The 18,023-nt window shown below is 46.0% G+C and overlaps 5 non-coding genes across 5 annotated transcripts; 4 read left to right on the top strand and 1 right to left on the bottom strand.

Annotated features, from left to right (window-relative positions):
• Window positions 1-2,662: 2,662 nt before the first annotated feature.
• trnaf-gaa (transfer RNA phenylalanine (anticodon GAA)) lies at window positions 2,663-2,735 on the bottom strand. The gene has a single exon. It is a non-coding gene; the product is annotated as a tRNA-Phe (tRNA).
• A 1,026-nt stretch (window positions 2,736-3,761) lies between these two features.
• trnad-guc (transfer RNA aspartic acid (anticodon GUC)) lies at window positions 3,762-3,833 on the top strand. Its single transcript has one exon. It is a non-coding gene; the product is annotated as a tRNA-Asp (tRNA).
• Window positions 3,834-5,211: 1,378 nt separating this feature from the next.
• On the top strand, window positions 5,212-5,283 carry trnah-gug (transfer RNA histidin (anticodon GUG)). The gene has a single exon. It is a non-coding gene; the product is annotated as a tRNA-His (tRNA).
• Window positions 5,284-15,106: 9,823 nt separating this feature from the next.
• trnaa-cgc (transfer RNA alanine (anticodon CGC)) lies at window positions 15,107-15,178 on the top strand. Its single transcript has one exon. It is a non-coding gene; the product is annotated as a tRNA-Ala (tRNA).
• A 750-nt stretch (window positions 15,179-15,928) lies between these two features.
• trnak-uuu (transfer RNA lysine (anticodon UUU)) lies at window positions 15,929-16,001 on the top strand. Its single transcript has one exon. It is a non-coding gene; the product is annotated as a tRNA-Lys (tRNA).
• Window positions 16,002-18,023: the final 2,022 nt, after the last annotated feature.

The following is an 18,023-nucleotide window of genomic DNA, read 5'->3' on the forward strand; positions in this document are numbered from 1 at the left end:
CGCATGGACTCCTGCCTGCGACGGGCAGGAAACAATTAGCAAGAACAGAACGACACCCCATGGGTGTCTCATGACCGCACCTTAGGTTGTGACACGTGCAGGTGTGAGGGGTTGCCGGGCTACTTTGGAGCAGAGCTTGGGCGGAGGGGGGGCGGGAAAGCAGACAAAGAGGTGACACCTCAAGGTCTGCACGATCACAGCTCTCCGCCGCCCCAGGCTTCCGCTCGATAAGCTACTGGATACAACCGCCCCTCCTCACACAGACCGTGGAAAAGCCCCCGAGTGGGAGGGCTCTCTCTTCCTCCCAGGAGCTCTTGGACACGACGCACAGACAGGGCGCGGGGAGCCGCCGCCTGCAAACACGGCTCCAGGCAGGACTCCACTCCGCAGGAGCCGCAGAGCAGAGGAGATGAGGGCAGCTTAGCTCCTGTGCAGAGACCTGAGCTGTTGTTGCTGTGGATGCTGTCTTTTCTGCACTCGGGATAGGAGTGAATGCTGAGTTGCCCTTAGAAATGAAGCAGAGCACTTCAACGGCACGGGTGTGTGTGTGTGCGCCCTGGTGTTTCTGGGAGACAGATCGAACCTGGGCTAAAAGAGAGGGGGCTTAGCCCTCTTCCATTTGCTAGTTCAAAGTTGTACAACCCATTTGTATCTGCTAGGCGGCGCAGTCGTCGTGCGCAAAGAACGCTTTGAAAAGCGTCAAAGGCAAGTCATTCCGAGTTGGTCGTTTGTGTTTTCCGTTCAGACGCGAAATGCTGAAATGATCTCTCGGCTCCTCGGTTGTCATTTCTTCTCCGTAAAGGAATCACAGCACGCGTCGGCTTCCAGCACGGTGGGTCGGGACACGATGCCGGGGGTCGGAGAGAGCGATGTCTTCCTCGTTAGTATAGGACCTGTCACCTGTCCCCAGCTGTCACGCGGGAGACTGGGGTACATCAGGACGCGCATTGAAGTGAAAGCAGGATGCGCTGTGACATGCACTGTGCAGATCCCGCCACACTAAGAGGTGATTGGGTCTGTTCGATCACAGCGCTAGGCGAATCCCCAATCCCCTTTTGTGCCTGGCGATAAAAGGATGTCTGTTTCCACCCGGTTTCGAACCAGGGGACTTCTCACGTGTGAGGCGAACGTGATAACCACTACACTACGGAAACGGTGATATGACGTGCCCAGCGGCCCAGTGCTGAGCTTCGCCAATGCGATTCAGCTGCTTCCAGTGCCTTTATTGGAGTGCGCTGATGGACCGTGCTCTCTCTCCAGAGACCAGCACGCCTGTCATGGACGGAGCAGGAAAGGCGGTGCCACATTCTACAGCCCTCTCCACGCAATCGACGAAACCGGGCTACTGAAGTGGAGAAAATCGCCTCTCCAGAAAGTGCAAATATCATCTTGGAGACTATAAATCCTATTGCCGAAGGTCAGCCCTGTCTACCAGAGTAACCCTCCCACAGCGATGATCAGCTCGTCTCACACGCGAAAAGTTTCGGTTGGAAACAAGCGCCCCCTCTTCTCGCACGTTTTGCACGTTCGAGTAGTTTTAATGCGGCTCTTTCGTACACGGTGCTGATCTTTTGGAAAGCAGGAGGCAAAACCGAGTCGAACCGCCTGGGTGAAAACCAGGAACCCTAACCGCTAGACTATATGGCAGCGAACAACCATGCTGTTCCCGGCATCATGCAAGCAAACTACATAAATATGAGAAAACACGCAAGAGAGTTGTCACTCAGAGTGTCGACGGGTCGATGTATACTGGGGCTCAGTTGAAATGCAACGTCAGGACTTTTCCGAATTATGTCACACGAAGAGAGCACAGCCCTTTCCGCCCTGCCGCGTGTGTCTCGGTAATTCGCTGTGATCGTATAGTGGTCAGTGCTTTGCGTTGTGGCCGCAACAGCCCCGGTTTGAATCCGGGTCACGGCAGAATAGGGGCGTCTGCTTTTACTACTCGCATGAATGAAGGCAAAAAAAAGCCAATCGATGTGAACGAACGGCGCTTTACAGAGGAGTACTGCCTGACTGGATCGTTGATGAACGACAGAGGCCACTCCGACCTCTTCTCGGTTTTCTTCAATGACTTACTAAGGATCTTCTTCACATTCGCCCATGCAGGGGAAGCCAGTTACACCAAAGCAAACGCAGGAAAGTGCATTTCAAGCAGAGACCAGGAGGGACTTGTTTACACCGAGAGTGGGCGGAGAATGGAACAATGCGCCCAGCCCTGTTGCTGGAGCCGATTCTTGATGAGCTCTTGGGCTCACTAAGAGGCCCCCGCTGGATGCTAATCTTTCTGTTGTTCTTGCAGGTCCTGCGCTCCTTTTGAGCCGACAGAGCTCGTCCTGGTCTGTCGGCACAGCCCAATTGCAAATGATCGGCTCCGCGTACAGAAGGAACGTGCGTTTGGTACAAGAGTGCACGAAGGCACCGGAAATACATTGGGAACAAATGACCGGTCGCTCAAGACCTCTGTGAAGTACAGGAGCGTGCAAAACGAGGTTTCGAACCGAGGACCTTTCGCGTGTTAGGCGAACGTGATAGCCGCTACACTACGGAAACCTGCAGGGACCGCTGCTGGTGTCTCGCTTGCGTTTCGGGCTGAGAAAGGGACGTGTCACTTTAGGAAGGGGGCGCTGGAGAGAGGAACAAAGGGCGCGATGAAACAAAATGCCGAAACCCGGAATCGAACCAGGGACCTTTAGATCTTCAGTCTAACGCTCTCCCAACTGAGCTATTTCGGCGGTGCGCAAAGCCCACAGCCACCTGCTCCAGCCTTCCTCTGTTGTGGCATGAGCGCACCAAGAGTAGCGGGAGAGTGTTGCAGGAACGTCACTCAGAAGGAAAGCCACCCAGCTGCGCCCTCTGAGCTCTGTCCAGCGCATCTTCCTCGCATGGACTCCTGCCTGCGACGGGAAGGAAACAATTAGCAAGAACAGAACGACACCCCATGGGTGTCTCATGACCGCACCTTAGGTTGTGACACGTGCAGGTGTGAGGGGTTGCCAGGCTACATTGGAGCAGATCTTGGGCGGAGGGGGGGCGGGAAAGCAGACAAAGAGGTGACACCTCAAGGTCTGCACGATCACAGCTCTCCGCCGCCCCAGGCTTCAGCTCGATAAGCTACTGGACACACCCGCCCCTCCTCACACAGACCGTGGAAAAGCCCCCGAGTGGGAGGGCTCGCTCTTCCTCCCAGGAGCTCTTGGACACGACGCCCAGACAGGGCGCGGGGAGCCGCCGCCTGCAAACACGGCTCCAGGCAGGACTCCACTCCGCAGGAGCCGCAGAGCAGAGGAGATGAGGGCAGCTTAGCTCCTGTGCAGAGACCTTAGCTGTTGTTGCTGCGGACGCTGTCTTTTCTGCACTCGGGGTAGGAGTGAATGTTGAGTTGCCCTTAGAAATGAAGCAGAGCACTTCAACGGCACGGGTGTGTGTGTGTGTGGGCGCCCTGGTGATTCTGGGAGACAGATCGAACCTGGGCTAAAAGAGAGGGGGCTTAGCCCTCTTCCATTTGCTAGTTCAAAGTTGTACAACCCATTTGTATCTGCTAGGCGGCGCAGTCGTCGTGCACAAAGAACGCTTTGAAAAGCGTCAAATGCAAGTCATTCCGAGTTGGTCGTTTGTGTTTTCCGTTCAGACGCGAAATGCTGAAATGATCTCTTGGCTCCTCCGTTGTCATTTCTGCTCCGTAAAGGGATCACAGCACGCGTCGGGTTCCAGCACGCTGGGTCGGGACACGATGCCGGGGGTTTGGGAGAGCGATGTCTTCCTCGTTAGTATAGTGGCAAGTATCCCCGCCTGTCACGCGGGAGACCGGGGTTCAATTCCCCGACGGGGAGTAGCTTTTCTTTCACCTCCTTAGAGAAATGACTGCCTTTCACTTCTCTGTTTTCTTTCACAGCGTCGTGCACCTTTTCATTGCTCTCGCTTTCAGAGCCTCCGCACGGCACACGACTCGACATCAGGAAGCACATTGAAGTGAAAGCAGGAAGCGCTGCGACATGCACTGTGCAGATCCCGCCACACTAAGAGGTGAGTGGGTCTGTTCGATGCACAAAGAACGCTTTGAGAAGCGTCAAAGGCAAGTCATTCCGAGTTGGTCGTTTGTGTTTTCCGTTCAGAAATGCTGAAATGATCTCTCGGCTCCTCGGTTGTCATTTCTGCTCCGTAAAGGGATCACAGCACGCGTCGGCTTCCAGCACGGTGGGTCGGGACACGATGCCGGGGGTCGGAGAGAGCGATGTCTTCCTCGTTATTATAGGACCTGTCACCCGTCCCCAGCTGTCACGCGGGAGACTGGGGTACATCAGGACGCGCATTGAAGTGAAAGCAGGATGCGCTGTGACATGCACTGTGCAGATCCCGCCACACTAAGAGGTGAGTGGGTCTGTTCGATCACAGCGCTAGGCGAATCCCCAATCCCCTTTTGTGCCTGGCGACAAAAGATGTCTGTTTCCGCCCGGTTTCGAACCGGGGACTTGTCGCGTGTGAGGCGAACGTGATAACCACTACACTACGGAAACGGTGGTAAGACGTGCCCAGCGGCCCAGCGCTGAGCTTCGCCAATGCGATTCAGCTGCTTCCAGTGCCTTTATTGGAGTGCGCTGATGGACCGTGCTCTCTCTCCAGAGACCAGCACGCCTGTCATGGACGGAGCAGGAAAGGCGGCGCCACATTCTACAGCCCTCTCCACGCAATCGACGAAATCGGGCTACTGAAGTGGAGAAAATCGCCTCTCCAGAAAGTGCAAATATCATCTTGGAGACTATAAATCCTATTGCCGAAGGTCAGCCCTGTCTACCAGAGTAACCCTCCCACAGCGATGATCAGCTCGTCTCACACGCGAGAAGTTTCGGTTGGAAACAAGCGCCCCCTCTGCTTGCACGTTTTGCACGTTCGAGTAGTTTTAATGCGGCTCTTTCGTACACGGTGCTGATCTTTTGGAAAGCAGGAGGCAAAACCGAGTCGAACCGCCTGGGTGAAAACCAGGAACCCTAACCGCTAGACTATATGGCAGCGAACAACCATGCTGTTCCCGGCATCATGCAAGCAAACTACATAAATATGAGAAAACACGCAAGAGAGTTGTCACTCAGAGTGTCGAAGGGTCGATGTATACTGGGGCTCAGTTGAAATGTAACGTCAGAACTTTTCCGAATTATGTCACACGAAGAGAGCACAGCCCTTTCCGCCCTGCCGCGTGTGTTTCGGTAACTCGCTGTGATCGTATAGTGGTCAGTACTTTGCGTTGTGGCCGCAACAACCCCGGTTCGAATCCGGGTCACGGCAGAATAGGGGCGTCTGCTTTTACTACTCGCACGAATGAAGGCAAAAAAAAAGCCAATCGATGTGAACGAACGGCGCTTTACAGAGGAGTACTGCCTGACTGGATCGTTGATGAACGACAGAGGCCACTCCGACCTCTTCTCGGTTTTCTTCAATGACTTACTAAGGATCTTCTTCACATTCGCCCATGCAGGGGAAGCCAGTTACACCAAAGCAAACGCAGGAAAGTGCATTTCAAGCAGAGACCAGGAGGGACTTGTTTACACCGAGAGTGGGCGGAGAATGGAACAATGTGCCCAGCCCTGTTGCTGGAGCCGATTCTTGATGAGCTCTTGGGCTCACTAAGAGGCCCCCGCTGGATGCTAATCTTTCTGTTGTTCTTGCAGGTCCTGCGCTGCATTTCAGCCGACAGAGCTCGTCCTGGTCTGTCGGCACAGCCCAATTGCAAATGATCGGCTCCCCGTACAGAAGGAACGTGCGTTTTGTACAAGAGTGCACGAAGGCACCGGAAATACATTGGGAACAAATGACCGGTCGCTCAAGACCTCTGTGAAGTACAGGAGCGTGCAAAACGAGGCTGTTTATGCCCGGTTTCGAACCGGGGACCTTTCGCGTGTTAGGTGAACGTGATAGCCGCTACACTACGGAAACCTGCAGGGACCGCTGCTGGTGTCTCGCTTGCGTTTCGGGCTGAGAAAGGGAAGCGACACTTTAACCAGGGGGCGCTGGAGAGAGGAACAAAGGGCGCGATGAAACAAAATGCCGAAATCCGGGATCGAATGAGGGACCTTTAGATCTTCAGTCTAACGCTCTCCCAACTGAGCTATTTCAGCGGTGCGCAAATCCCACAGCCACCTGCTCCAGCCTTCCTGTGTTGTGGCATGAGCGCACCAAGAGTAGCGGGATAGTGTTGCAGGAACGTCACTCAGAAGGAAAGTCACCCAGCTGCACCCTCTGAGCTCTGTCCAGCGCATCTTCCTCGCATTGGTTGTTTGTGTTTTCGAAATGCTGAATTGCTGCGAAATTCTGAAATGATCTCACGGCTCCTCGGATGTCATTTCTGCTCTGTAAAGGAATCACAGCAAGCGTCGCCTTCCAGCACGGTGGGTCGGGACACGATGCTGGGTGTCGGAGAGTGCGATGTCTTCCTCATTAGTATAGTGGTGTTGTAACAGAAAGAATAAGGTTCTTGATCCCGAGATGAAGTGAAACAGATGAGTTTATTGCATGCAAGGAACAATAAAGCCGAAGTCTTGTTTCCCGCAAGAAACAACAAAACCGAAGTATTGTTCCCTGTATCGGTACAAACTTTTGGGTTATATAGTATCTTCTTCTCCGTTTCTGACGTCACTCGGTCTGATGGTAAAGAGGGGGGTTCATGGTATTTGGCTTGTTTACGAGGTCCTGGCCAAATGGTCAGTTTAAGATGTAGCGGCGAGGCTTATTAATAAGGCAGAATCAAGTGTTTCTGAGCTTTCCCAAATTAGGCCTCATTTCTCTGTTCATCTCTGTGGTGCAGCCACAGAGAAACCATTCAGGCTGATTTAGGGTTCCTTTGATAAAAGACAGCTCCCAAAGGGGGATGCACTTAGCTAAGCCTGGCTATCATGATCAATGGTCATCTATTGGCGCCTATCTGTCTAGGGAGTGCCAGTTGGACATCCGGACTGCATTACTAAGTGTCAGGAGTAAGTGACTCATATCTCACCTTGATCAACCAATCAGAGACTGGTAGGGCCGAGTAACCCACATGGGACTCTGATGCCCATGGAACTTTCAGCCAATCAATGAGCTGAAGTTCCTCCAGGTAAAAACAGGCAACACAGAGAGCCTGTGAGATTCAGATTCAGTAAGATTCTGAGGAGAATTCTAAAGGGAATTCAAAGGAGAATTCCAGGGCAGGACGGCCCAGGAGCAGAAGACTCCCAAGGGCAGGACATTCTCGCAGTGCACCTCCTGACCATCCTGAGACTCAGCCCGGACAACCACGGAACGGCCAGTGTGTCCGAGTGCCAGAACTTTCCTTTGTTCTAAGAGTCTAGAGTGGAGGTTGCCAGAGAGTAACCAGCAGCAGGCCTCGTGAACAGGTCGGAACTGTGGACAGCTGAATCACTATTCAGAACTAGCTCTTCATCAGGAACGAACCGGTCCTCTTCCTGACTTGCTGGGACACACAGTCATCTTTTCTCCTTTGCACAAACTTTGCTAGTTAAAGCCAACACTAACTAGCCGGTCAGTGAGCAACAGCAGCACACCGTCGCAAGCCGCACAGCACAGCCTGGCACCGAGCCAGAGAGCTCGGATTGGACAGCAACAAGCCTGCAACTGTTTCTTTGTGCTGCAGGAGATCTGAATCCCCAGAAATTGGATGAGTATTCAACTTCACTGCATTACAGCTCGAGAATTCAATTGTTATCCAAACCAGTTGATATCAATTTAATTCCTAAGAGTTATGTACTTGTTTTGAGTATCTAATGTAGAAGTTGTAACCAAGTTCACTTTACGAAACGGTCTTAATGAATGATATACTGAACGTATGTCCTCTTGATATGTGTAACTCTTTGTAACTGACCGAATATACCTTTTGTATTCTGATAACCCTCTCGATAAGATCTGTTAGGTTTACATGCATATTCTATGTATTAATAAATGTATCCTCGTGTATTAGTACCTGTGTGTGCGCGTTGTTTGAGTTATGTCGCATGGTTGAACTCTAAAGCCATCAAAAGAATCAACTTTGTGATTTACTGCTACAATTAATAATTGTCTCAGTAAATGCCCAAACCCTACAGAACTGGTGCCTTCAGAGAGCCACTACATTACATTTTGGCTATGGCAACGTTACATATTTGGCGTCCCTGTGCCGGTTTTCTTACAATAGTATAATAAAGTCTGTGCATGCATTACCTGTAATACAGCTACTAATACAGATAACATTAAACTTCATTATTAAGATATTACACTTTTATTAATAAAAAATGTATTGATAAAATTCCTTGTGAATAATTGTAGTGTCTGGAAAGCAATTGTTCATTACTTAATGACAATATTATTTCCACTACATTCAGGACAGTTCCAATGTAATCTATTGTTCCGCTTAGTCTGCTTAGTCTCCTACTTTAGTAATGTCTAATGGGCAGCAGCTGTTATTTTAGGTTTGTTGCAATTGAGAACAGGTTTGCTACAGAGCTGCTGACAAATTTCAGCAGCCAGTTTGTTGCAACTGACCCGTTGTAGCTACCAATCAGCAGCAAGGAGAAACAAACATTAGTTTTGCCTTTTTTTTTTAAAAAAAAAAGGAAAACAGAGTAGTAGTTTATGTGGTAATTTCAGGTACAATGTATGAACTAAAGTTAACTAGTCCCACAGTAATGCGTGGGATCCTATCAACAGAAAAAAAAATAGTTGTAACCCGAAAAAACAACAAACACAAAACGAGAAGTCTCCCGGGAACCTAGGTAAATCCCTGTAGTAATCTAGCAACTATAAAAAAACAACCAAACGCAACAACTTTAAAAGAAAAAGAACATTAAAAATAAATCTGGAGAACAACAAAAACACAGTCTAATGCGAGAGCTTTTTCAAGTCTTCAGTGCTCCTCTCGTCTCAGTAGACCTCTCTCATATATTTGTGTACAGGTCAGCTGGAGGTACACAGCTGATGGTAATTTAAGTAGGGAGCAGGGTCAGCATGCATGGGCTTCAAAGGAAAAAGTCAAGGTTTATTCCATGCTGAAAAGAGAAGGAAACACAATGTTTCAGCTGTGGAGCCTTATTTGATTGTGACTCGAAGTCCTTTACTTCTTCATTTGATGTTAATTTATCTCCATCAAATACCTGATAGTATCTAAACTTGACAGTTGCTTTCAGTAGCTAAAGACACTGCTCTAGGTGAAGCACAAACTCACAGCCTCGGTATAACTCCGCTGTGCACTGTTGTATAAGTACCGCGTGCTGACCAATTGCACCACTGGAGCTGTGCAAGGTGTGCAGAAACATAGGGTGAAAACGGTTTCGGTTGTGGATCCATCTATACATGGGGAACACTAAAATAGCAAGGAAAATACAAGAAAAGAAACTGAAAGAATTGTGCTAACAGCAAAGGGGGACGGGGGGAGGTGGTCGGATAAGTAAATCAGCCTCGCAGATTATTTGTATCGACATTTTTTGAGTCAATCAGTAGCAGATTTCTCTTCATGTGCCTTAAACTGTGCAGTTTGTATCTTCGTTGTAGATAGGTTTCTTCAGAAGTCCAGTAAACTGACAATAATGGAGAACTAGCTGACGCACCCCGTCGTGAAGACCCTCTGTAAGGTGATTAAGTCGCCTCCTTTACACGCAATTGCAGCCCGGACACTGAGAGAAAGCATGAGAAATGGCTTCAATTTCAATGTGAAAGTGCAGTACAGGCTCGATGGCTTCACATCTCCCATCAATCACATAAAATTGCAGTAAAGCGATCTATATATGACTCTGAAGTACTTGGAAAGATGATTATTTTGAGCGTGCCTCCCAGGGTCTGCTACGAGGCTTAAGTTGGCTTCTTATTCGCCAGCTTCTTATGCGTGTTTTTCGTTCCACCTTAAATGGTGCTGCTGTGATGTTATGTCGCCTTTCGCCTGTAGATGGCTCTCTTCGATCAGTACTAATCCGGCTGGAATACTGTAGACATCTTCACTGAACGGGAATATCCAAATAAATAGCGACTGTCCAAATTATATTTTTGTATGGAATATATTTCAGAAAATCGCAAACCAATTTTAAAAACTCACCACAACACGGACTTACACTGGGAAAAGGTGATTGCACTTTCTGCTTATTGCTACAGCCTTCCCCCCGATTATGAAAATGTCTCACAGTTCTGACACCGCCGTGTGAAAGACAATGTAACAGACTATCAAAATCCTGGAGTACAAGAAATTTTAATGCACCAGTTTTTTAAATTTGACCCTCTGATCCTGGCATGTCAGAATACATTTCGAAAAAGTATGGCACCAATCGCACGAATTGCAATGGCACAAATTGTTAAGAATATCACTGACCTTGCCGATATTTGCAGGGGATACGAATGTTTTGCACATGTTGAACTACAACACGTAAAAATTGAGCTTCTTAGTCAATATCATCGGGAATGTCCAATAATGACGAACATCAGTAGCTTCAAGGAAACTTTGACTCGCACATGGAGTTTTATCTTCAAATGGAGGGTGGGAGAATTTATTTGTACTCTCGTTGTTCATTAGCTAAACTATTTTAAAAATATGACACAGATTTGTTCGAGAAACTTGTAATCGCCTTAAAGAGAGTCTTCTTGAAGATGTGCACCAGCTAGCTCTCCACTATCAATTGACAGGACTTTAGGAGAAACTGTTCTCATACAACCAACATACAAATTACACATCTTAAGGAACATGAAGAGAAATCCGTGTACTAAATAACATAAAATTGTCGCTGCAAATTATCACCAAGCTGTTTCATGTGTCTGACCACCTCTTTCCTACTTTGCAGCGTGCACAAATCTTTCTGTTTCTTCATCGCAATTTTACTGTCTCTTTCCCCCATGTGGAGATGGATCCACAGCTGAAACTTTAGGTCAGTTCCTGTTACTCTGTCCGATTGAAAGAGCTGTATTAAAGGCACTCCCATCTCTGCAGGAAAGTTATTGCTGCTCTCAACACAATATACTGCAGCCAAATATAGCGATACTGTCACTGCCTGTGGGCCACGTGTTCCTGCTGGCAGTCTATTATGTCATGTTCATCCACACCCAGAAACATTACTTCATCGCTATTTTACTGTCCCCCATGTGGAGATGGATCCACAGCCGAAACTTTAGGTCAGTTCCTGTTATTCTGTCCGATTGAAAGAGATGTATTAAAGGCACTCCCATCTCTGCAGGAAAGTTATTGCTGCTCTCAACACAATATACTGCAGCCAAATATAGCGATACTGTCACTGCCTGTGGGCCACGTGTTCCTGCTGGCAGTCTATTATGTCATGTTCATCCACACCCAGAAACATTACTTCATCGCTATTTTACTGTCCCCCATGTGGAGATGGATCCACAGCCGAAACTTTAGGTCAGTTCCTGTTACTCTGTCCGATTGAAAGAGCTGTATTAAAGGCACTCCCATCTCTGCAGGAAAGTAAATGCTGCTCTCAACACAATATGTCATGTTCATCCACACCCAGAAACATTACTGCTGGAGCACAAGAGTTATATAGGCGCAGTCCATAGAGCAAGAATCTCTTAATCTCAGAACTGTGGGTTCAGCCCCCACATTGGGTCCCTCTGTGTCAATTTGATCCCCCCAATCCTCCTAGCATGACCTGATGGCGTAACAGTGATACCCAGTACCCAGCGTAATTCAGCTTTCTTTCCACTTGATTCAGATTTTGATCTGAAATCATCGGCCGAACAAGAGTTTGTCTAAATCGAGGGAGATCTGCTCACAAGCAAGTATTAAACACTTCAGCATTTTCTGTTCGAATACCACACTTTGTCAAAACACTGCCGCTTCTTAAGCTAATAAGTAACGGTTTTTGAGCACGCATTGTATTGTTAATGCTTATATTAAAAAAGCATAAATTCACATAGTGGAATTTGGACTGAACAAAGTAGTCCAGCCCCTTTACAACATTACATACCCACTGATTAAAGCTTAAAACTACAGCAGCAAGAGTAACAATAATGACAACAACATGTTTGGAGTTCGGCATTTCATTTATTCTGCGGAAACATCGTATCGGAATGAACTGCCCGAGATAAAAGAGTAATTGTGGCTTCAGATCGTTTTTACAGAGCATTGCGTTGTTCTGTTCATGCTGACTACACGCTTTAAATTTGTCGTTTACTGAAAGCGTTGCTTTTCCAGGTTTTTCTGAAATTCCTCGCATTTGAGCCAGCACTAAAATATTTCATTCCCGTCGCTGAATACATCGTGGAAACGGTATTTGCAACGGAATGCTGTCACACATGAAACCTTTTTGTTATTCGGTTCTGAAGTTTGAAAATGAAAATAAAACGGGGGTCACTTCATAGGCTTGAAAGAAGTCCAAGCAGCATAAAAACCCGCGAATTCTCACAAAGGCTGCACCTTTCTTCTGCTGCTTTTATAAATCTGCCTTAAACATTTGAATGCATACCTTACTGCTGCTAATCACATTCACGTGTTTAAGAAGATTTTTTCTGTCCGTTATGTTTTTGCTAAGCAGTTTCTCCGTTTTCCTCGTACTGTGATTGTCAGCGAGCACAACAAGACTGAAACAGTGTAAAGGCAGGTAAAAAAGACAGGGTAAAACGCCTGATTGTCGGGAGTGGGATTTGAACCCGTGCGTCTATTTGGAGAGTGAAACACAAAGCTTAAAAGACACGAAGCTGTGAATTTGCTGTTTTAAACTGCTCGACTATCCTGAAAAAAATGTGTGCTGATTGCTTCTTTCTTACCAAAAACCCAAACACACATTGAAAATCTACCTCTCCCATACATGTCAAAAGCTCACTCCCCATCATTTCTATCCCTTTATTTCATTCTTTTGATGCGTGTTTTTGCACATAACCTGTTACCTTTTTGTTGTTTTGCACACTGCCTGTTGTTGTTTTGCACATCGGCTGTTGTCTCTGTCTTTCTTTTGTTATACAATTGTATTGTTGTTGTGTTTTTTTCTTTGTACTACTTATGTCCGAGAGCTAGCTAAATAGCATTTCGTTATACCTTTTACCTGTGTATGAGTATAATGACAATAAACTTGAACTTGAACTTGACATAGTCTTGCAGGCAGTATATTATTTTATCGTTTACTCGTTTAAAAAAACACGGTCTTCTCGTTCCTAAGTCAGATTTTTAGTGCTTTCGAATGTTACTTCCAACCTGGACTGACAGCTCACCCGATCTGTTTGTGATCAGACCATGGAGTCGGGGGCTGTATCAAGCGCACGTTCCTTCCCAATGCTGAGGCGATCATTCAGAAGATGGGTGTGAAGAGAGACAAGCTTTGTCGACTAAAAAACAAGGCAGGATATGCACGGATACTAATCACTGGCGATAGTTATGTTCTCTTACTATTGAGACTCCTACATTGCAAGTGTTTTTGAAGACTTCGAAACAGGCACGGGTGGGGTTTGATAAAACGTTGGTCGATTTACGAGACTGACGCATTACCACTTGGCCACCGCACCTTCGAAAAAATGTGGGAATAATGTTGTTCAAATTATTTTTTTTCTGAATCTGGTTTACATCGCCTGGAGGTAGCAACAACAATAAAAGGGATACTTAACAAGGCGATACACTGTAGCAGTGTGACTCCAACAGATGCTCCTGAAGAGGCTGGAGGTTTAAGCCAGCTCCTTAGAGCGCTCGGCCGTGTTACTCTCAACAGCGGCTCTTCAGCTCTTGTTGTTTGACCTAGTGGTTTTATGAGGCGTGGAAATGACCGCAACTTCGTTTTCTGAGATGCCTTCTCTCACGTGGTGAAATCTCGACCTCTTTGGCATCTCTGGCTATAGTTCTTCTGTAGAGCACCTCTGCTTATAGTGCTCTTGAAGTCATTTTATTTTTACAGGAAGACGCATTCCCTAACAATCTCTCCTGTTTTAGAAATGCTTCATAAGGCGTGTTTGATTCAACGGACAAACAGTATACTAATTGTACAATGCAGATCTATGCAGCATTCGTACTGGATTTGACTGGGATTCTGAAATACTTCTTGAAAAGGTATTCAGATTTGAGAACCTATAATAAAAACACAGACCTGAAACTCCCTAGCTTCCAATCCTTTACTCTTCCTTTACTCTCGTAGTTTTCAAAACGACCTCCGTTGTCGGGCGCAGTTAAAGTGGAACTGGCCTGACTGCACAGGAAAGTACGGAATGCTAAAATGTTTCTACGGCTCAAAATGTCCCTTTAGACCCTCGTCATGTCTCTGTGAGGAACGGGTAGGTAGAGAGGTTTAATAGATGCTCATGATGTTTCACACGGGGTGTTACCTGTTGTAGTGTTTCAAAAGATGTGTTAGCGGACCACAGATTATCTTGAAAAGATTTGGGTTTGCACTGGCTGGGATTAAAAAACTGACTCAATTATTTGGAAGGCGCCTGTACCACCAACGCACTCCCGAGAAGCACCTGCAAATTATCACAATCCTCTCTCTCACCTACAAAGTTATGGAGACACAGACATCCAATGAAAGCTCAAGGCTCCACTCAAGGCTTTATTCACTCAAGGCTCCACTCTTTTGTTGTGATGTCATTTTAATAAATATTAGCTTTGACAAGGTGTCATTTTTGCCTCTTAAAGTTAAAGTCTGCTCCTTTCTTCCTGGTATAGAAAGAACTAAAAGTAAATTATTCAGCTCTACCGCCTGTGTGCATTGACAAGACATCTCAAAAGGACATATTAAATAAGAACACGATCCTTCCTGTTACCATTCCTGTGGTTGGGGCCTTGTTTCACCCTTTTACGTTAAATCATCAGTACTGCTGTTTTTCTATGCATAGTTTAATCAAGAGCACTTAAAAGATGCAAATAGCTTTCAAATAAAATAGAATTGAAGGACAGTCGAGTAAGGAGGTAGAAAAAAAAAGCACTCCCCCGTCTGGGAATCAACCACCGTCGCCCATGTAACTGGATGCAAAAATAACAGATTAATTTGTGCCCAGCCTCTTGAAGCTTCGATGCGATTATTTTTCCTTCCTTATTTTTTCATTCCTATGAATTTACTCTGTAGTAGAAGAAACGCGAAAGTGGGAAACTGCAGGCATTCTTCGTGAGTGGTGTGATCAGTGAGCATTTGCACATCTCTAAGTCTGTTCCACAAACTTTTTCATCGGGGATGTAGCTCAGTGGTAGAGCGCATGCTTCGCATGTATGAGGTCCTGGGTTCAATCCCTGGCATCTCCAGGTGCTTTATATTACAGTACTCGCAATCTTCTGTTGAGTGAGAACTCTTTGCTCGTGTTCAGAGAGCCAGGTTTACACAATTAAATGCAGGCACACTCGACGTGCTACAGAGTTGCGCTGCTGTTTTAAATGTACCTCATTTAGTTCTGTTAAATCCTAAATTATTTGAACTAATTTAGTTAAGGAAAATGCAAAAGAGCATGACAAGTATTGATCGTATAAAATATCCATGGCACAACTCGAGAAAGTACTGAAGAACTACACATCGACTTTTGATGATTACAAGAGATTCAAGAAACACAACCGTCCGCACCTGGGTTTGGATCCTGAACGCTAGAGTTAAAAGAACATAAGCGACGTTTATGACCTATAAACTTTCTAAATTATCTTATAGTTTATGAAATAAAACAATTTCTTAATAATTATTAATTATTGTTCCAAAAAATGTTCCATTTGTTTTCTTTTTAATGTTGTTAATTAAAAGATTTTATTGAATGAGAAAAAAATCTGAATGTGAAAAAAGGTCCAAATGCTATTGAAAAAAATCAGTAATGTGAGGAAAGATGGATTGTGGGAGCCCCTTAACTACCCATGTCATGCTGTATTTCTCACTCATTCTACTGGGAGTGGTGCCGTCGCTTCATGATAAAGTCTGTCAGTGGTCATTCCAGACGCGTCAGGTATGACTGCTCTTCGGAACAAGAGACACGTGACTTGCGAGGATACCGACAGTGTCGATTTTCTTTCAGAGCCCGGATAGCTCAGTCGGTAGAGCATCAGACTTTTAATCTGAGGGCCCAGGGTTCAAGTCCCTGTTCGGGCGGATGTGCTGTTCTTAAATCTATTGTGAATGTCATTCTAAATAGTCTTTTATCTTTCACTGTTCTAGCTGTACTGTGGTTATTTTAAATGTCCATTACTTGTATTTACAGTAGTGTATTTAGTGTTTCATTTCACAAACCGAAAATGTTCAAGTAGATCTTGTCACTCTACTCCACGTAATCATCTAAATTAAATCACAGTAGAGTACAGAACACGCAGTGAGGAGCTCACACAGTGAGTACTCTTGAATACGACAAGAGGAAAGGCACACTGCAAGTCTGCAGAGTTTACAGTGACAGCAGAGGTTGGAAGCGACGTAGTTTTTTAATACTCGCTCGCTGAAGATCTCTCAAGAAACCTCTGTGGAGATTTAACGGGTGTCTAATAATCACGTTCAAAAAGATGACGATACGTTTTTTTTTTAACTAGGTAGCCTTAATGGCAACACGGTGTGAGTAGATCCTAAAGCAGCTGCAGAGTACCCGTAATGGCAACACAGTGCTTTGAGTTCGGCTTTTCTTATTTCTTCTGCAGAACCAGTGGAATCGGAATATACTGATCCGCATAAGAAGCGCTTTCGGTTTCTGATCATTTTTATTGAGCGCTGCTCTTAGTACCACAGGCAAGATGGCTGGTGGTCTAAGGCGTTGCGTTCAGGTCGCAGTTAACCCTGGAGACGTTTGTTAAAATCTCACTTCTAATAAAGAGGTCTTTCTCGTTAGAGTAGAAACAATAGAAGCCTTAAGCGGGGAAAAAATCACAACATCTCGCATTTCACGTGTTTTATGTTAACTGTCTCAGTAGTTGCCTCGGTGATTGATGGCTCTTCTCCCTCGCAGGGTGACGGCAAACGTCTTCAGAGAGGGAGTCTCCCACGCACGGCTTTTCTTTATCAAGAGCTGAGACAACAGAAACAGACTTCCAACTGACATGAATTACTTCTTGAGCGTTTATGACTGTCTTTAATAATAATAATAATAATAATAATAAACTTTATTTTATATAGCGCCTTTAAAGGTGGCTTCTCAAAGCGCTTTACAGGATGACAATAACAATAAATAAGAAGACTACAACAATAAATAAGAAAAATTTCACAAGACAGGACACAATTATAATTACAGCAATACAACAATAACAATAGAGGAGACCGTGGAAGATGGTATTAAGAAGAGCAGAGGGGTGAAGAATGGAACCAGTTAAGTAAAGGCTTTTCTGAAAAGGAGGGTTTTGAGTCTGGATTTGAAGGAGTTTAGAGAAGGTGACTCTCTAATATCCTTGGGCAAGGAGTTCCAGAGCTTGGGGGCATAGCAGGAGAAGGCCCTGTCGCCCATACAATGTAGACGGGCTTGGGGGACAGTAAGGAGGGCAGAATTTGAAGAGCGGAGGTTGCGAGGTGGGGAGTAGGGCGATAAAAGTTCAGACAGGTATTGAGGTGCCAAGCCATGTAAAGCCTTGTAGGTGAGCATGAGGATTTTAAAGTCTACGCGGAATTTGACCGGAAGCCAGTGCAAGGACTCCAGGATAGGAGTAATGTGAACACTTGCACTAGATCTGGTCAGGATTCTGGCTGCTGAATTTTGGACATACTGCAGCTTGTTCAGAGTAGATTTAGATACCCCAGGGAGCAGAGCATTGCAGTAGTCAATTCGAGAGAATACAAATATGTTGATCAGCTTTTCAGCCACAGTTAATGATAGCATAGGGCGTAGTCTTGCGATATTTCTAAGGTGAAAAAAAGATGTTTTGACAGTATGCTGTACATGTGGGTCGAATGTTAAGCCAGAATCGAATATAACCCCAAGGTTTTTCAATTTTGATTGGAGCTCAAGTACAGAGCCATCTACAGACAGGGTTACAGGACTGGCTTTGCGAAGTTGATGGGGGGTACCAATAAGCATGACTTCAGTCTTGTCACAGTTAAGATGAAGGAAGTTTTGAGTCATCCAAATTTTTATGTCAGAGATGCAATTAGATAGAATAGAGACAGCCACATCAGTGTCGGGTTTGGTATGGATGTATATTT

This window comes from Lepisosteus platostomus, chromosome 5, assembly GCF_059453375.1.
Source record: "Lepisosteus platostomus isolate fLepPlt1 chromosome 5, fLepPlt1.hap1, whole genome shotgun sequence".
Lineage (NCBI taxonomy): Eukaryota > Metazoa > Chordata > Actinopteri > Semionotiformes > Lepisosteidae > Lepisosteus > Lepisosteus platostomus.